This window comes from Ambystoma mexicanum, chromosome 1q, assembly GCF_040938575.1.
Source record: "Ambystoma mexicanum isolate Mex_15411 chromosome 1q, UKY_AmexF1_1, whole genome shotgun sequence".
Classification (NCBI taxonomy): domain Eukaryota; kingdom Metazoa; phylum Chordata; class Amphibia; order Caudata; family Ambystomatidae; genus Ambystoma; species Ambystoma mexicanum.
In genome coordinates, this window is record NC_090922.1 from 225,963,637 (window position 1) to 225,980,851 (window position 17,215).

The 17,215-nt window shown below is 45.1% G+C and overlaps 1 protein-coding gene across 5 annotated transcripts in view; it reads left to right on the forward strand.

Annotated features, from left to right (window-relative positions):
- The window catches only part of LOC138526886 (uncharacterized protein ZSWIM9-like), a 1,119,771-nt gene that overhangs the window by 1,063,004 nt on the left and 39,552 nt on the right, over window positions 1-17,215 (forward strand). The window lies entirely within an intron of this gene.

The following is a 17,215-nucleotide window of genomic DNA, read 5'->3' on the forward strand; positions in this document are numbered from 1 at the left end:
CATGTTCTCTTATGTGTTATCAAGCTGAATAAATAAAGGTTTAAAAAAAAACTACCTATGTTCAGACATAAGACATTTACAGGTTAGTCCAACAAAAAATACAATAACCTGGGATCCTATCCAATCAAGACGGTTTAAAGAGTAAGTGGCTAAACTTTATAATAATTCTACCCTGGAGGAAAATAATGTAATCTTTCAAGTGGATTCATTTTCAAGATTTATAGAAAGCCATTTGAAATGATTACCAGTGTCAATAAACCAGGTTAGAAAAAGAGTGCACACCTTTGACCCTGTGGTTGCTGTTAAGAAAAGAGAGCAAAGGCAACCTCCTATACAGGTCGAGAATCAAAAGTTACCAGATTAATGTACATTTAAGAGCATGCACACCCTGCTTAAGGTGCAGAAATGGTTGAAATCGCATCTTTATTTAATAGCACAGCAAGCTAGTGAATGTATGCTAGGGGCCATTTTAAAAAAAGAGTTCATCCAATTTCAGGGCCCTAATTAGGAAATGAGACTGGCCTCAAGGCTTTGTGCAATCTAATCTAATTCCAGCAGCTCTATAGGAGAAATATTAGAGCTCTGTTTAAGGCGTCCTCTAACCCATATTATACAATAGCTAGTGAGGATGGGTATAGTCTGAACTTTGATATAGAAATCTTCAGAAAATGAATAGTTAAAGCATGCTTGTCAAGCGCGACTGGTATAAATGGGCTGAGTAATTAAATTTTCAAGAATGCAGCAGATATTTGGGCTTCTATTTGTTGCATTTAATGACATACTTAAACAGTTGCAAAACACCAGCTGACGTGGACGGTACAGACTGATTGCTCTGTTGGATGCGGACAGAAAATTGTTTGGTGCTGTGGTGCTTCACGATCTGGACCTATGAGCTAATAATACGGAGCATTTGAAGAAATGCATCACTGGTTTTTTAATGAATATTTTGACTCCAACTGCCACAGCTAAAGAACCCCCCCCCCAACCCCCACCCTGCCCCATTTTATGTGGCCATCGTTGATATGTCTTAAGCATTCGACATGGTAAATTGGAGGGAAATGGTGGCAAAAACTGAAATCATGTGGCATACCGCAGTGGCTATTGAACATGTATCCACTCAGAGACGAGGATTAGAGTTATGTTAAAATAGGCAGGGAGCGATGTTAAGATTTGTCAATACCACCTTGAAGTATTGGGTTTATTTGGAAAGCAGTAATTTCCCCATGAACAACCACAAAAGAGTTGATGTATCTAGTGTTTATCTTGAGATCGAAACCTACCAAGAGAGCCTTGATGAAGGACTTGGTGCATAAGGCAAAGGGATTTGCTTCACAAATGAAACAATTTAACTACCTTTATGGTTGCTTATCCATACAACCGCTTATTGATTTTTACAAAGGAAAAGTTGTTCCTTTTATCATGTATGGAATTGATAATTTATATCTTGTGGATCAATAATATTGAGGCACTGTTAAGGTGAAAAGTTCCATCTATCCCAAATGGAGTTCCAGCCTCCATTGTCAGACATGTATTAGGGCTGATGGAAAGTGGTAGAGCGCTATAGACATTTCCTTAAACCCCCTAGGAATTCTTTATTTGAAGACTTTGTGTTCTCAATAAATGCTAACGCAGTGTCTCCTAGGAATACTTTTAAAGTGAAAGTTGTAAATATTATAATGTTGCCTGCTGTACCCATTAATCTTTTAGTGGGCAACCCGTATGAGGTAAAGAAAAAGATAGATTTTTAATAAGTACTGGACCAACAATGGAGAATGAATAGGAAAGTTCAAATTGTATACACATCTGTCCTGAGACACCTTAAATCATGGCACCATTCACAAATATCTCCCTAATATTCCAGACTCATATTGGAGGACTGCATTTTTGAGGTTCAGAATGGATGTGCTGTCTACAGGTGAAATAAATGATATAAGGAACAAAGGAAATAGCATCCCGAGCAGTTGCAAGTTCTGTGAGAATGTGAGTGTCACAGAATCGCTTCAGCATTTAGTTACTGAATGTTGGACCCATTGAGATGCAATAGTTTGGAAAATGTGTAGATTGTATAGCTTGGGTGAATACTGAGGGTTTTTGGCACCAAGTTGTAGCTGGTCATTGGGTTCCAATGAGTATTGCATAATTCAAGTTTTTAACTATTAATTTAATTGAGGTAACTAGTATATTGACGTAATTATTGTATATGCAAATAGTCAACACTTGTTTTTCCTATGATCTAAATTCGACTTCAATAAATATTAGTCAAGGAAATATCAAATTATAAAAATCTATTTTAATGTTTTCGTAATCTGTTAGGATTGATTTTAAAGGTATTGTTTTTATTAATTATCTTAGAATTTGTCTCAAATGTATTATTCTAGGAGTTGTACATTGCTGTTGTGTTTTTCTAATGCTGTGTGAAACGTTTCTTTGGAAACTATCAAAAACAATCATTAAAAAAACAATGCTTGAGGGATCTCCAACCTCATCTCTCCCCTCGCCTACCGCATAACACCCGCTCCTCTCTCCCACCTCCTTTCACTATTTTGGCCTCTGGAATGCACAATCCCTTTGCAGCTAATTTTCCGATATCACAGACTACTTTGATTCTTAGCAACTTGCAATAACAGAAACCTGGATCATCCCCTCATGACTTTGCTACACTAGCAGCTCTCCACACTGACTCTACCTTCTTCCACTCTCCCTGACCTGTAGGGAAGGACTGAAATCCCTCCTATCTGACCACTCCCTCAACGATGGCCTAGCCACTCTGGTGGGAACTCTCTTCACCTTGACTTTTTCTCTAGTTCATTCTCTTTCGCCATCACCATTGATTCCTCTCCCTCTGAGCACTCATTTGTTCACTTTAACATTTCAGCCCCTCCACCTTCTACTCCTCATCTCCCTTCTTCAATCACTAACGGGACATTGAGGCAGGACTCTTTCCCCTTATCTTGATGATGTGAGGACCTCTCTCCTGTCGCTTACATTTGGTTGAGAGGATCAGTTGATAGACAGCCAGGACGCACACAAAGAGGGGTAGAAGGAAGGCGTTGGATAGTGCACATTCAAAAGATGGTGACTTGATGTCAGAGGAGGGTAAAGGGGGAGTGTTTGAGGCCTTACTGTTAGGCCCCCACCACTCCCCCAGAACCCTCCTCTACTCCTATTCATGCCTCTTACATTGACTGTGCTTTCCCTGACTTTCACTATGCACTTCTGGATACATTTGACCAACACTATCCTGCTCATATATTCGTACATTCCCGTCCACAGCCTTCAATCACCTCTGAAATTCAGCCCCTCAAAACAATCATGCACCGTTACCTACGGTGCTTGCGCAAAATATGGACATCTTCCCTGCTCCTAGGCTGCAAAATTCCTATGCTGCCCTAACCTCTGCACCGGACTATTAACTACTCCAAAAAACAAATCTACTCTCTTCCTAATCACCCCCGCAAACTTTAATCTATCCTCCAATCTTTGCTCACATCTTCCAAGGCAATATCCATCGCCTCCTCACTTTCTGCTTTGCTCAATACTGTTCCTCTAAAATTCAAATCACTCTGTCTGCTTCTCTCCCAACCCGCCTTCTGTCCACCAACTCTCCCCCTACCACTTCTACAGTCAACAACTTCTCCTCTGCCTCTCCTATTGAATTAGCACCCATCCTTCTCGGTGACAACCCATCTTGCACTCCCATTGACCTCTTTACTCACCAAATGGTCAAAAACAAACTAGTCTTAATAACTTGCCTCTATCTCTCTTAGCTCTTCAACCTCTCTCTCCCAGCTGGACTCTTGCCTGCCTCCTTCAAATCTACAATTGTCTTATACCTATTTAAGAGACCCTCTTCTGACCCAAACGTCCAAGCCCAAGCAAACTATCAACCAATTTCTCTTCTTCCCCATTATGCAGAAGTCTTTGAGCGGGTGGTCTTCGAAACGGATCACTTAAGTCCTGCGAGAAACCAAAGGGTGTCATCGACTAGTCCCTTGGGATCTGTCGTCCAGGTGGCTGGGGCACGACCATCGACATTGAATCCAGACACCGGCAGTGGACCTGTGCGGGAGGGTCACCTGGATGGGGGGGTCCCTGGGGAGTGGAGCACCTGGCAGAGAGGCGCTGTATCCCTTCACCCATTTCCCTGTGGAGCACCCTCATTCTATATACTATCTAGGAACCTTATCCACACCCCCCCTACCCGCTCTGTTGCAAGGACAAAGCGCTTAAGAGAAAGACACTCGCACACAACCAGTCCTTTTGACATGTCCCAATATCAGGGTCAGGCAGAGCCTGGCACTTAATCCTGATGACTCGCAGCTGAATCCTGTTCCCTTTCCCCACTGGGATAAAAGGTGGAGCATGAGAGCACCTGAGAGGCAAGGCAAGCAGAACCAGCAAAACGGCAGGAGAACAGATCCCGTGAAATGGGAGCGACCCTGGAAGCAGAACAGAAGGGAACAAGAGGCGAGAGAAGGGCCATTGTCTGGCCAGCTACAAAGTGAAGGTTGCACAGACTTTTCAAAGGAAATCTCCCCGCTAATGCACAAGGTGAAGCTGGGCCCGCCTTCGGATGAATGATGGAGTTGGGAGGAGGCGAGCTGTGCTGTGCCGATAGCCTTGGCTTCAAAGAAACACTGGGCAAATGGTATGGAGCGCTACTGGTGAGTGAACTGTGAGACTGGTTGGCGTCATCGAGTGAAGGATACCAAAGCTTTTGAGGCTCGCAGGGTTTCGTGAAACGGCGAGCGAAAGTATATTGTAACCAGAACGATGATTGCTGAAGCTGCACGTGTCATGTAAAACTGCAAGGGAAGCCTGCAACATTGTAAATATGTTTAAGACTGAAAGGTGCTAAGAATAATGGAGTGGTCCGGTGATAGAATATTACCTTCTCGAAAGGCTCTGCACCCATAGTGAAACTGTTAGATTGAAAGTAAGATAATTGTAAAGACTGCAAATACCAGAAGGCCTTAGGAGAGGCAAACCAGAGTAAAAGAAGGTCAAAGCGATCATCCAAAGGTGAAAGCAAAATCCCTGTACAATTGGAAGTCTTTGACAAGTTTGAAACAAAGTGAACAATTGTAAAGTAACGCATTGAGGGATGGCAAGAGCCAGAGAGAGGGGAGCGAATCTCGCATTGTGATTTGAAGGTTATAATGAACTTGACGGAGGGATGCTGAGTGAAAGTGAATCCCACATTTTGTTAAAGTGACAGAACAGTGGTGTAAAGACGAAGGTGAAACCAACAAAGGGGGTATCACAAGGAAGCTGGGGAAGAAGAGAATCTCGCATGGTGAGAGCTTGGGAAAATCTTTTGACGCCAAGCAAAAGACATTGATTCGAGGAATCCTGCCTTTTCTAAAGAAACTGCTTCCTGATGCCTATAGACTCAAGGGGTGCTCAGCCATGCCACTGCTCCACCTTGTCACTTGATTTAACGTGTGGGAGGGAGTACACTATTTCAGCAGTCCTGAACTATCAAAACCCTTTTGGACATTTCAGTTTGTAAGACACTCTTTTGTTATACATATCATTGTCCCACACCCTTTTGTTTTATAGAGTAAGGATTTGGTAATAGGTTTTTTAGTGTAAGTCATCTTGTTTTGACACGATACCACTAGGACAGTTTTCTTTTTTTTGATGGTTGTTGCTTGCTCCCGTCTTAGGTTTAGGCTTAGATTGGGAGTTTGTCTCACCCGTATACTGTTTAATAAACACCCTTGGATTATACTCCTTGTGTCGGTCTGGCTTTTGATAACCATGCCTTCCTTATGCATGGTGTCAGAAGTGGGATGTGACTCAATTGAGCATAATTGGGGGACCCTCAGGTTTCAGAAACTTAATCTAGCCTCTGATCCCTCAGTTGCAACAAGGGAGTAAATTGGTTTTTGATATCTGCAGCAATAGCAAGGCCACAATTCCACTCGGAAAGAGAAGAATGGTTTTGTGATAAAACCTGAAGGTGTCTCACCCGCTACTCCCCGGGGATCTGTCATCCAGGTGGCCAGGACACAGCCATCGCTATTGGATCCAGTCCCTGGTGGTGGACCAGTGCTGGAGTATCACCTGGATGGGGCGAGGGGGGAACTCAGCAAGTGGAAGTGGGACATTGACAGGTGAGACACGGTACCCCCTTCCTTATAACACCTTTTCCCCATATTCACCTTTTCCCCATACTACCCCTTAGGACCCCCTTTCCGACACAAACACTTTCTTACACCATGAAAGACAATGGACTAACACCAGAGCCGTTTACCTGACATGTGCCAAGGCAAGGGTCAGGCAATTGACAATAACTACACACACCTGACAGCCCTTTCCCTTCCCCACAGGGATAAAAGGTAAAGCACGAAAACAAACTTTGAGCAAGGCAAAATGCACGAGAAGGCAGCTGTTCCAGGACGGCAGTTCAAGAGGAGGAGAAAGGCGGCGAGACTGAATAGGATGACAAGGAGGGAAGTGCCTTTTCCCTTTTCGACCGAGACTCACAAAGCCTCCAAAAGAGGAATTATAAGACCAGTAACTACAGCTAGCTTGTGGTGTAACAGATGTCAATGGTGTACGCAGCCCTACCACACTGATGACCAAGGCAGACGGAGGCGCTTGCTACTGCTGTACAGTCCTTGACTCCAGAGACACGAAAAAAGGAGTTCAGCGCAGCCGGTGAGTTGGATGGAGAACCGATAACAGACCAAGCTGTGTTGAGCGAAGGTTGCAAACGGCAACATGATTTGAACAAAGGAAATAACTGTTACTGAACTTTTTAAAGCAAGGTGGTATGTGGCGCTTACTCTGGTTGGTCCCCTTTTATTAAAACTACAGATGCCAGGAGGCCCTAGGAGAGCCCGATGTAGGAGGTCAAAGTGATCATACAAGGGTCAAGTAAAACCCCTTGTACACTCGAATGTCTTTGACCCAGAAATCACAGTGAATTGATGGTCTGAGCCTGATCGAGGGAGGCTGTCGTAAACCAAGAGGAAACCAAAGGAAGTGATTGTCTAAGCCCGACCGAGGGAGACTATCATAAACCAAGAGGAAAGCTAAGGGAAGTGCATCCCACATTGTGATAAAGCAAAGCACTGTGTAACTTGCAAATGTGAAGCCGGCTGAGGGATGCCTGCAAAGCAGGGTGAAGCACGATAAGCCTGTGAACTTTGTGTTGATATGAGTGAACCCAGCTGAGGGATGTCCACAGTCAAAGGTTATTTGAAAGGACATTGAGAATCGTGAATACTAACTACAGGTGAAGAGATTTTGAGTGAAGGGCTGTAGGTAACCCGACAGGGGCAAGTTAACATTTGAGAGAACGGTGCCCGGTTGAGGAGGATCCAGGGGTGAAGAGTCATCACCCAACATAAAAGATTACGGAGAGGCACTTTTGTTTTGTTATTTTTTTGACACATCAGGCCCTCGCCGGCAAGAGACTTTGCAGAGAAGAGGCTTGACCACTGAAGGTCCTGATATCACTGAAAGGAACTGTAACCTCGTGCTGGAGATGCCCAGGAGTGTGCTGTGGTGAAGAGTCCCACCTTGGGAGACTCCGGCTATAACATCCTGAGTTATCATTTCGTGAACACTTCTTTCTTTTATGGTGAAGATTATCCCACACTATTTTGATACTTGGCGGGAAGGATTGGCAATATTTTTTTTTTTTTAGTATAGGCTCTTTTCATTTGACAAGACGCCACTAGGGCTGCCTTATTATTATTTGATGGTTGTAGCTTGCTCCCATCTTAGATTTAGGTTTAGATTGGGTGTTTTTCTCACCCATTTATACAGTTTAATAAACACCCTTGAACTGTGATCATTTGTGTCTGTCTTTACTGTTGCCACCATGAGTCCCTTGCAGTTCCCACCGATTTTGTCCAGATAACCCCCTGGTTATTATATCAGGTTTGCTTCGAAGTCTGGCCTAGCCTGGAAGTTTGGTATAGACATATTGGCGGGAGTCATAGATCCGGGTTTTAGAGGAGATGTACAGGTGTTGATCCAGAACCATAGAGAAAACGCATTTTGAAATAAAACCCAGAGATCAGATAGCTCAGGGGATTCTTGAAAAAGCAGTATTCACACGGTGTGAGGACGTAATCCAAGTTGAAGAGAACGAAAGAGGGAACCAGGGCTAAAACCTTAGACACCCAAAATCTCAAGGATGAGAAGACCACCCTCCTCCCAGATTTAGCGTTTGCTCAGCGAGAAAATACCATGCTCGGTGAAGCTTTCTTACAGGCCCTACCCGAAGAAGGTGGACGGTGGAAAGGCAGCCCTTTCTTCTTCCTAAAGCAGGGATTGTTATATAGAGGCGACATCACTGTGGATGATCTGGTCCGAACCCAGTTGGTAATACCGAGGAGTCACAAGAAGATTGTACTGTATATTGGTCACTCCCATCTGACAGGGGGGCATCTAGGGCAGGCCAAAACACAAACTCATGTTGGGTGGAGATTCTATTGACCAGGCATTCATGCAGATGTGATAAACGATATCTCAGCCGGCCAAATTTTCCAAAGACCAGTGCCCATATTCCCCTTCCTGCCACTTTGAATCCTTTTCCCATAATAGAAATCACCTTGTCCCGAATTGGGATGGATATTGTGGGTCCTTTAGAAATCTCTAAACTGGGAAATGTATAAATCCTGGTGGTAATGGACTATGCCACTCCATACCCTAAGGCGTTCCCGATGAGAAACCGTTCTACTCAACAGACTTTAAAACATTTTATACCATTCTTTTCCCAAGTGGGTTTTCCCAAAGAGATCCTGACTGACCAAGGATCTAACCTCATGATCAAGTTAACGGGAGAAGTAAAAGTGTTGTTATACATTAACTCACTAAGAACGTCTGTCTAACCCCCCAGACTGACGGGTTAGTAGAAAGATTTAATTAAACCCTGAAAAGTATATTGAAGAAATTACTAAACGAGGATGGGAAAGATTGGGACCGACTGATACCATGGGCCCTGTTTGCTGTGAGGAAAACCACCCCAAGCATCTACCGGGTTCTCTACAGGAGAGAACCCTGAGATGTCTTGGATATGCTTAAAGAGACCTGGGAAGAAAGGGAAGACGCCACCATACCTCTGTCCCAAACATCCACTTGTTTAAAGGAGCATATGTCCTTTGTTAGAACCCTGGTGTAATCCCATATGGAGAAGGCCCAATCCCAGCAAAAGCAAGCATATGATAAAAAGGTAGAGCTCTGTTCCTTCTCTGTAGAGCAGCAAGTGTTAGTTCTTTCTATTACCCACTTCAGAGAATGAGCTCATCTCGAAGGGGCATGGTCCGTATGTAATCTTAGAGCGTACAAGCACCTGCACATACAAAGTGGCACAACCGGATAAAAAGACCCATTTATACCACATTAACTTGCTTATGGAGTGGAAGGAGAAGCCAACAACTACCTCCTCCATTCTAGCTTGCTTAGCCCCAGAGGAAAAGGATGATGGTGATCTTATTCCCCAAGATATATCCAAAGAAAGACAGGGAGATCTAATGGATCTTATCGAATCCTTCACGGATGCATTTAGTGAAAAGCCAGGTAGTGTCCAAGGCATTACATCCGAACCCCTAGAGGGAAAATAGTCCATCTTAAGCCCTACCGACTCACTGAGTCCCAGAGAAAAATAGTTATCAAAGAGGTAGAAGCAATGTTACAGCCCAGTATCATAGAACCCTCCTCTAATCCTCGGTCTTCTTCATTCGTTCTAGTCACCAAGCAAGACCTATCCTAGTGGTTTTGTATTGACTTCCACCAAGTAAATACCATCTCAGCCTTTAACGCCTATCCCATGCATCGAATCGACAATCTGATCGACCAAGCTGGGTAGTTCCATCTTCTTTGTAACATGGACCTGACAAAGAAAAAAACACGTACTCTACCCCCATTGGATTGTTACAATTTAAAGTTCTACCCTTTGGACTCCATGGGGCTCCAGTGACCTTTCAAAGAATAATGGATACCATACTCCCATTTTTGCAAAGCCTATATTGATGATATCGTCATATATATCCAGACCTGGGAATAACATCATTTGCATCTCTATACAATCATGAGGGCCCTCCGACAGGCAAGACTCACAGCCAACCCAAAGAAAAGGCTACTCTCCTAGTCGGCAGTTAAATAGCTAGGATTTTTTGTGGGTAATGGCTGTGTCCAACGACAGCACGAAAAAGTAAAAATAATTTTACAGCATCTCAAGCTGGAACTTTGTGTTATATCCTGGAAAGGAACTCAGACCTGGAGAAGGGAGTCATTCTCACAGGCGCAGTTCCCACCTGCCAACTAGAACTTTAACCCAGTGTCCTTAAGAAGGGAGTCATTCTTCTTCACCACGAAGATGCAGTATCTCTTTACTTTAGTTGCTAGTGTAAGGGATAGAGGTAGGCATTTTGACACACGACAATGGACTCATTTTCATTTACTTGGACATTCTGACATAGTTTTAGTTCCTTAGTAGAGGCAGGGAAACCCCTCTTAGAGTTAGGGAGAGATGGGTTTTCTCTCTATTTGGAACCAATAAAAGTCTATGCCAACAATTATGCTGCCTGTGTGCCAGTCCCCTCCTTCCACACCCTTAAAGTATTTAAGCCACATCCTTCAAAAGTGGATGAAAATGCACCATAATTTTCCAACCAATGGAGCATGCACAAGCGTTTGAGTAATTTCTATTTCTTTTCGTGAATCAAGTACTTTTTACCCTTGCTTATGTTAGGCTCTTTAAACAGATGCAAGTGCTCCTTTACCATACCTAATTGACCCTATAATTTAATGCCAAGTATAGAAATATATTTTAAACAAATAGGTGTTGGCAACTCTGTAGAAGACTTACTAGTTTTCTTTTTAACTTATTTCCTCAGACAAGACTAATCATTTGCCAAATAAGCAGGTTTCTGTTGCTTGTGTAATCTGCTTAGATCACATGCTATGCATAGGCCGCCATCTAGTGGAAGCTGCAGAGTATTACAGTTGTTTTTCTTAACTCGAAAATGGGCGTCGAAATGGGGCATGCCAGTAATACTATCCCTATTGTGAGGTCCCCTGTACCCATGATCCCTCACACGTGTAGGTCTCTCAGATTGTTTTTTTCTGCCATCGTGAGCAGTCGCAAAAATATAAGCGGAGTCAATTTTTGGCGTACACCGTTAATAATTAGGTTAGTATTTCTTCCTGTCCTTTGCCGACGCCGTGACTCGACGCAGTGAAGATTGCAGGAAGACTACGAAGCTGACCATCGGATGGAGACTTTGACGGCGCCACCTGGCCTTGGAAGGGCCTTTCGGCCTCTGCCTTACAGTAGGGAGAGTGGGGGGTGGTCATAGACATGTATATTCCCACCCTTTTCCATAGTCGCCCAGCTGCCTACCAATATTATGGAGCGTAATCCCTTTAAGTTCTGCTCCACCTGCAATAGCAAGTTCACGTGGGTCGACAAGCATAGGGTCTGTAACCTCTGCTTGAATAGTGACCATGACGAGGTTCATTGTCGGGCTTGTAAACTACTCCGACCTAAAACCCTCAAAGACAGGCGAACTAAATGTTGGGCCCATCACGCCATGCATGCCAAGGCCTCCATTGATGTTGAAGGGGCATCTGACAATGGCAGCGACGCCGTCCTTTCGGATGGCAAGGGTGACTGGGAACCCCCCCGTTCCCCAGTGCCAGCCCCCCAACCCTGACAGGCCGGCAGTCCTGTTATGGGGAAGACACCCAGAGGCAAGGGCACCACACTCCCCCACAGTGAAGCGAGTGAAGTCGCACGGCAAGTGTCGACGATGGAGGGCAGATCTTCCGATCAGAAGGTCTCCGGGCGCCCCGAGTGGCCGCCGCACGACAAGCCCACCAAAACAAAGGACACCCAACTCGAAACTCCCTCGTCCGGCCCCGTGACGGCGAAAACGCTGCGCAAGCCATCCCTGCGGTCGAAGTTCGGCCTACACCCGGGAACAAACCCAGGGAGTCTCCAAAAGCCCCCTCTTCGACCCCTAGCTCCAACAAATCATTGTCTAAGAGCAGGAACTATAAGGAAAGACACAGGTCCAGTTCCTCGAGGGAGAAGGACCCCTCTAGCCAACATAAAAGTATGCTCCTACAGGACACTATAGTAGAGCCTGAGCATGCACATCAGCCTGACACTATCAGTCTTGATAAAGAAGGACAAAGCCCCTCTTCCTGCCCAGGGGTTCTACCCAGTTCATCCAACTGGACTGCACAAGATATTGACTGAGTCCTGAGTCGCATGACCTGCTTGGCAAACTTCTTTGAAAAACATCCACATGTTCCGGACAGCCTGGCCTCCACGCCTCCCTACTGCAAAGGCGTTGTGTTCCAATACAACACTTAAAGCCTCTCAGTCCCAGGCAACAGCTTTACCGTCTAATAAGAGATCTCTTCCCCCAGTAGAATTGGCTGCTGAACCAGCACACAAAACTCCTCGCCTCTCCTACAACCTTTATGACCTGGATGCAGGGGAGGATGAATACTTGGACGAGGGTGACCCCTGTTATGACGAAATCGAGGGTTACGACGCCGGGGGGATGACGACCAAGAACAAGATGACACTGAGTCTGTGGTTTTTGCGATGGAGACTCTTGTCCCGCAAGACCCTCCCTTACCAGACTCCCCGTTGGACAACCAGCCCCTATTCAACATATCCTCATAAGGGCTGCAGACCATTTCGGAATCGAAACGCAAGTAGTCCAACAGGACAAGGATTTTGCAGAGAATATGTTGGGCGATAAAAAAACCTGCAACCCAATTTATCCCCCTTCTAAAGTCAGTCCAAAGGAGGATTCAGCCTTCCCTAGAACTGCAAAATGAAACCAGAGCGGTGAACCCTAGGATCGAGAAACTTTTCAGACCAGCACCTTCTGACCCGTTATATATAAGGGGCCAACTTTGACCTGACTCTCTGGTTGTTACCACCACCCCCCGCAAGAGAGCTGGTACCCCCCTTGGCCTCCTCTGAAGCCCCTCTGAATAAGGAGAGCAAAAAATTATATGCCATGGGTAGAAAGATGGCATCCACTGCAGCATACCAGGTGCGGATAGCAAATAATTCCACCTTGCTATCCAGCTATGACTGCACAAAGTGGGATGAGGTAACGGCACTGGCAGAGTCGACGCCAGAACAACTAAAGGCCAAACTCTCCCTTCTGGCTGCCGAAGGCAGAGCTACAGCAGGCGTCCTTCTAAAAAATATCTTTGACGCAGCTGACAACGCTGGACGCGTTATTGCAGAAGCCACCATATTAAAACGCCACGCCTGGCTTAGACAGTCCGGCTTTAAACTTGAAACTCAAGCTACCCTACTGAATATGCCAGTTGAGCCAAACGTGTTGTTCGGAAAAGCGGTTGAAGACGCTTTCAAGTCCACCAAGGATGAGTATGAGACTCTTGAATCCCTTGGCCAACTGACGAATACACAACCAGGTCAAAGAGTTGGTAGTAATTTTTGCCGTTTTCGGGGGCAAAACGCTCAGAGGGGAACCGGATACAGCCAAAACCAATGTTTCTATTGGACTAGCAATCAACAAGTGACCGGGGTTACCCCAGAGGTCAGGGCAGGGGCCGCGGAAAAGGGAGAGGCTCCCCCACCACCACCAGAGGTGGAGGGATGCCCTCTAAGCAATGGAGCTCCACTACGGGTCCCCTCCCATGCCTCCCCAGTCGGGGGACGAATATCTTTTTTCACCCACACATGGGAGGGGATAACATCGGACCAATGGGTGTTGTCAACGGTAACAGGGTGTTATTGTATAGAGCTTCAAGGAAGACCGTCAAACCCCCCCCCCCCCGCACCAAAAGAAACCATTGCAGCAGGAACAACTTATTCTGCTAGAAGAAGTAAAAGCTCTACTCCTCAAGGACGCCATCGAGGTCGTGCCGCACAAAGAGGTAAACAAGGGTATTTATTCACCGTACTTCCTTGTTCCAAAAAAAGATCTGACCATGCGACCGGTACTAGACCTGCGCCCTGCAAACAAATTTGTAAAATCACACAAATTTGACAACGCTACAAGAAGTAATCCCTCTGTTAAAACGGGGGGATTACATGGCAACATTGGACATGAAAGATGCCTATTTTCATATTCCAATGTTCCCAGCGCACAGAAGATTCTTGCGGTTCAAAGTAGCAGACCAACACTATCAGTTCATGGTGCTGCCCTTTGGAGTAGCCTTGGCTTCAAGCGTGTTCACCAAGTTACTGGCGGTGGTGGCAGTCAATCCCAGTTAGCCCTTACCTGGACTGGCTGATCACAGGAGAAAACTACCATATTTGCAAACTAAACACGCAAAGGACAATAGACTTTCTCTTCCAATAGGGCTTCTCAATAAATGAGAAAAAGTCAAGTCTGATACCAAACACATAAAATAGTTCCTAGGAGCTGTATTAGAAACAAGAACAGGCTTAGCCTACCCATCCATAAAGAAAGTACTAAAAATGCTTCGGCAAATACCCCAGTATCAAGCCGGTCTCCTGATAAGCGTATGCAAAGCAATGCTTCTGCTAGGTATGATGGCATTGTGCATTTACCTGGTCCCTCACACGCGCCTGCGCATGTGAAAAATGCAGGAATGGTTGGCGAAACAATGGTCTCAGGCAAGTGGTCAGTGGGACGATCTAGTGGTTGTTTCGCCAACACTGTTCAGAACTTACACTGGTGGTCAAGGGAAAAATCTACTCAAGGGGAAACCCTTCCACGAACCGGAAGCACAAGCGGTCGTCACAACAGATGCGTCCCTTTCAGGGTGGGGGGGGCCCACTACCTTCAGCACACGGCCTGTGGTCACAAGTGACTGCACAGAAACACATAAACGTACTGGAGTGGTTGGCAGTCCTCAAGGCCTTACAAGCCTTTCGAAGAACACCTGACGAACCTGTCTGTACACGTTCTAACAGACAGCACCACCGCAATGTTCTATGTCAACAAGCGGGGAGGTACACACTCTACAAATCTGTCCAAGCTGGCACAGAAAATATGGAAGTGGGCACTCAGACAGGGATGTCCCTGTCCTCCCAACATGTTCCAGGGGCACTGAACACACTAGCGGACTCTCGCTGCAGAGACACTCTACCAGAAGAGCACGAGTGGCAACTACACACAGACGTAGTAGACCACAACTTCTCTCTTTATGGATACCCTTCTCTAGACTTCTTTGCTACTAAAGAAAACAAGCAATGCCCAGACTTCACGTCCAGGTTCCCCCAGCCACACTCCAAGGGGAACGCCCTATGGATGAACTGGTCATGGATATTTGCTTATGCTTTTCCCCCCCGACTCCATTAATAAGCAGGATAGTGAACAAAATACAGAGGGAACAGATGACACTCATCCTAATTGCTACTATGTGGGCGAGACCACTGTGGTATCCACATCTGCGCAAACTGGCCATGTGCAATCCCATCATGCTCCCGTACCAGGTCAACCTGTTGACCCAACACGAGGGATCAACGTTATACCCACAACCTCACTCTTTGAACTTAGCAGCATGGCTCCTGAAGTCATAGAGTTCAGACACCTTAATCTTCAACAACGGTGTATGGACATCCTAAAAGAAGCACGGAAACCAAACGCCAGACACTGCTATTTCCACAAATGGAAGAGATTTGTCATTTGATCAACCCCATAGTGTACTCCATCACACATTCTTACTTACATGCTCCACCTATTGGTTTCTGGATTGGTCTTTACCTCTTTTAAAGTCCACATAGCAGCTTTATCAGCTTACACCACCTCTCAAAGAAACATCTTGTGGTGGAAAGTGCCAGTCATTAAAGCTTTCATGGAGGGAGAGAAAAGAATACATCCTCCAGTCTCTAACTCCCTGCCTGGTTGGGATCTAAACGTAGTCCTAGCAAAACTCATGGGACCCCCTCCTTCGAGCCTTTGCAACAGGTTAACGTTGGAGACATTACCTATAAAACTGCCTTCTTAGTGGCTATCACTTCCGTAAGAAGAGTCAGCGAGATCCAAGCCTTGTCAGTGCAGGACCCCTTCTTTGTCATCCACAAGGACAAATTGGTTTTACAGACTTGCCCTAGGTTTTCACTTAAATTTATTTCAAAGTTTCACCTAAACCAGTCTATTGAGCTCCCGGCCTTCTTACAAAAGACAACTAGCTCAGCTGAGGTCAAACTCCACACACTAGATGGAAGGTGAGTAGTTCTCTACTATGTAGATAAGACCAAACCGCTTAGGAAAACTGAACAACTGTTTGTCTCCATGGCTACAGGCAGAAAAGGAGAGCATGTTTCAAAGAGAGCAATCTCCAAATGGATAGTCAAATGTATACAGTTATGCTTTTCATTATCAAACAAAACACTGCCTTCTACACCTAGAGTCCACTCTACACAGGGCACTGGGGCTACTTTAGCTTGTCTTGCAAATGTTGTCTAATGGTACGTTTGCAGAGCAGCTACATGGAGCTCAGTTCACACCTTCACTCGGCACTACTGCATTGATGCACATTCCAGGACAAATACACAGGTGGGACAAGCGGTTCTAAAACCTCTATTTGTCGCTACTTCTTCTCACAACCCACCACCTTCTCATAACACTTCTCGCTAATCTATGCATAGCATGTGATGTAAGCAAATTACACAAGCAACAGAAGGAATACATTACTCACCGTAATCGTATTTCTGGTGCTTGTATCTGCTTAGATTCACATGCGCCCACCCTTCCTCCCCTGAGAGAAGGTGCATAGATGTTTACAAGAGCTTTTCATATATATTTATGTATCTGTTTAGGAACTATGTACTCGCACTACTCCTCATGCTACCTCATGTCAGAAAAAATACAATCTGAGTGACCTACAGGCATGAGGGACCTTGGGTACAGGGGACGTCTCAATAGGGATAGTATTACTGGCATGCCCTTTTTCGACTCCCATTTTCGAGTTTCGAAAAATACTGTAATACTCTGGAGCTTCCACTAGATGTCGGCCTATGCATAGCATGTGAATCTAAGCAGATACAAGCACCAGAAATATGATTACGGTGAGTAATGTATTCTTTACCTAGCCTTACTGACTTTAATGCCAAACATGCAATTTTTATTCAATTTGACATGACTCCAGAAGAAATTAATACAATCTCTCCATGGTGGGTGTGATGTCGGCACATTTCTGTCATGTTTTTCATTGCATACGTTACTCATTTAAATGATCCATTCCTTGCTGACGTATATTTCTTTCTGTTAATCATTTTCAG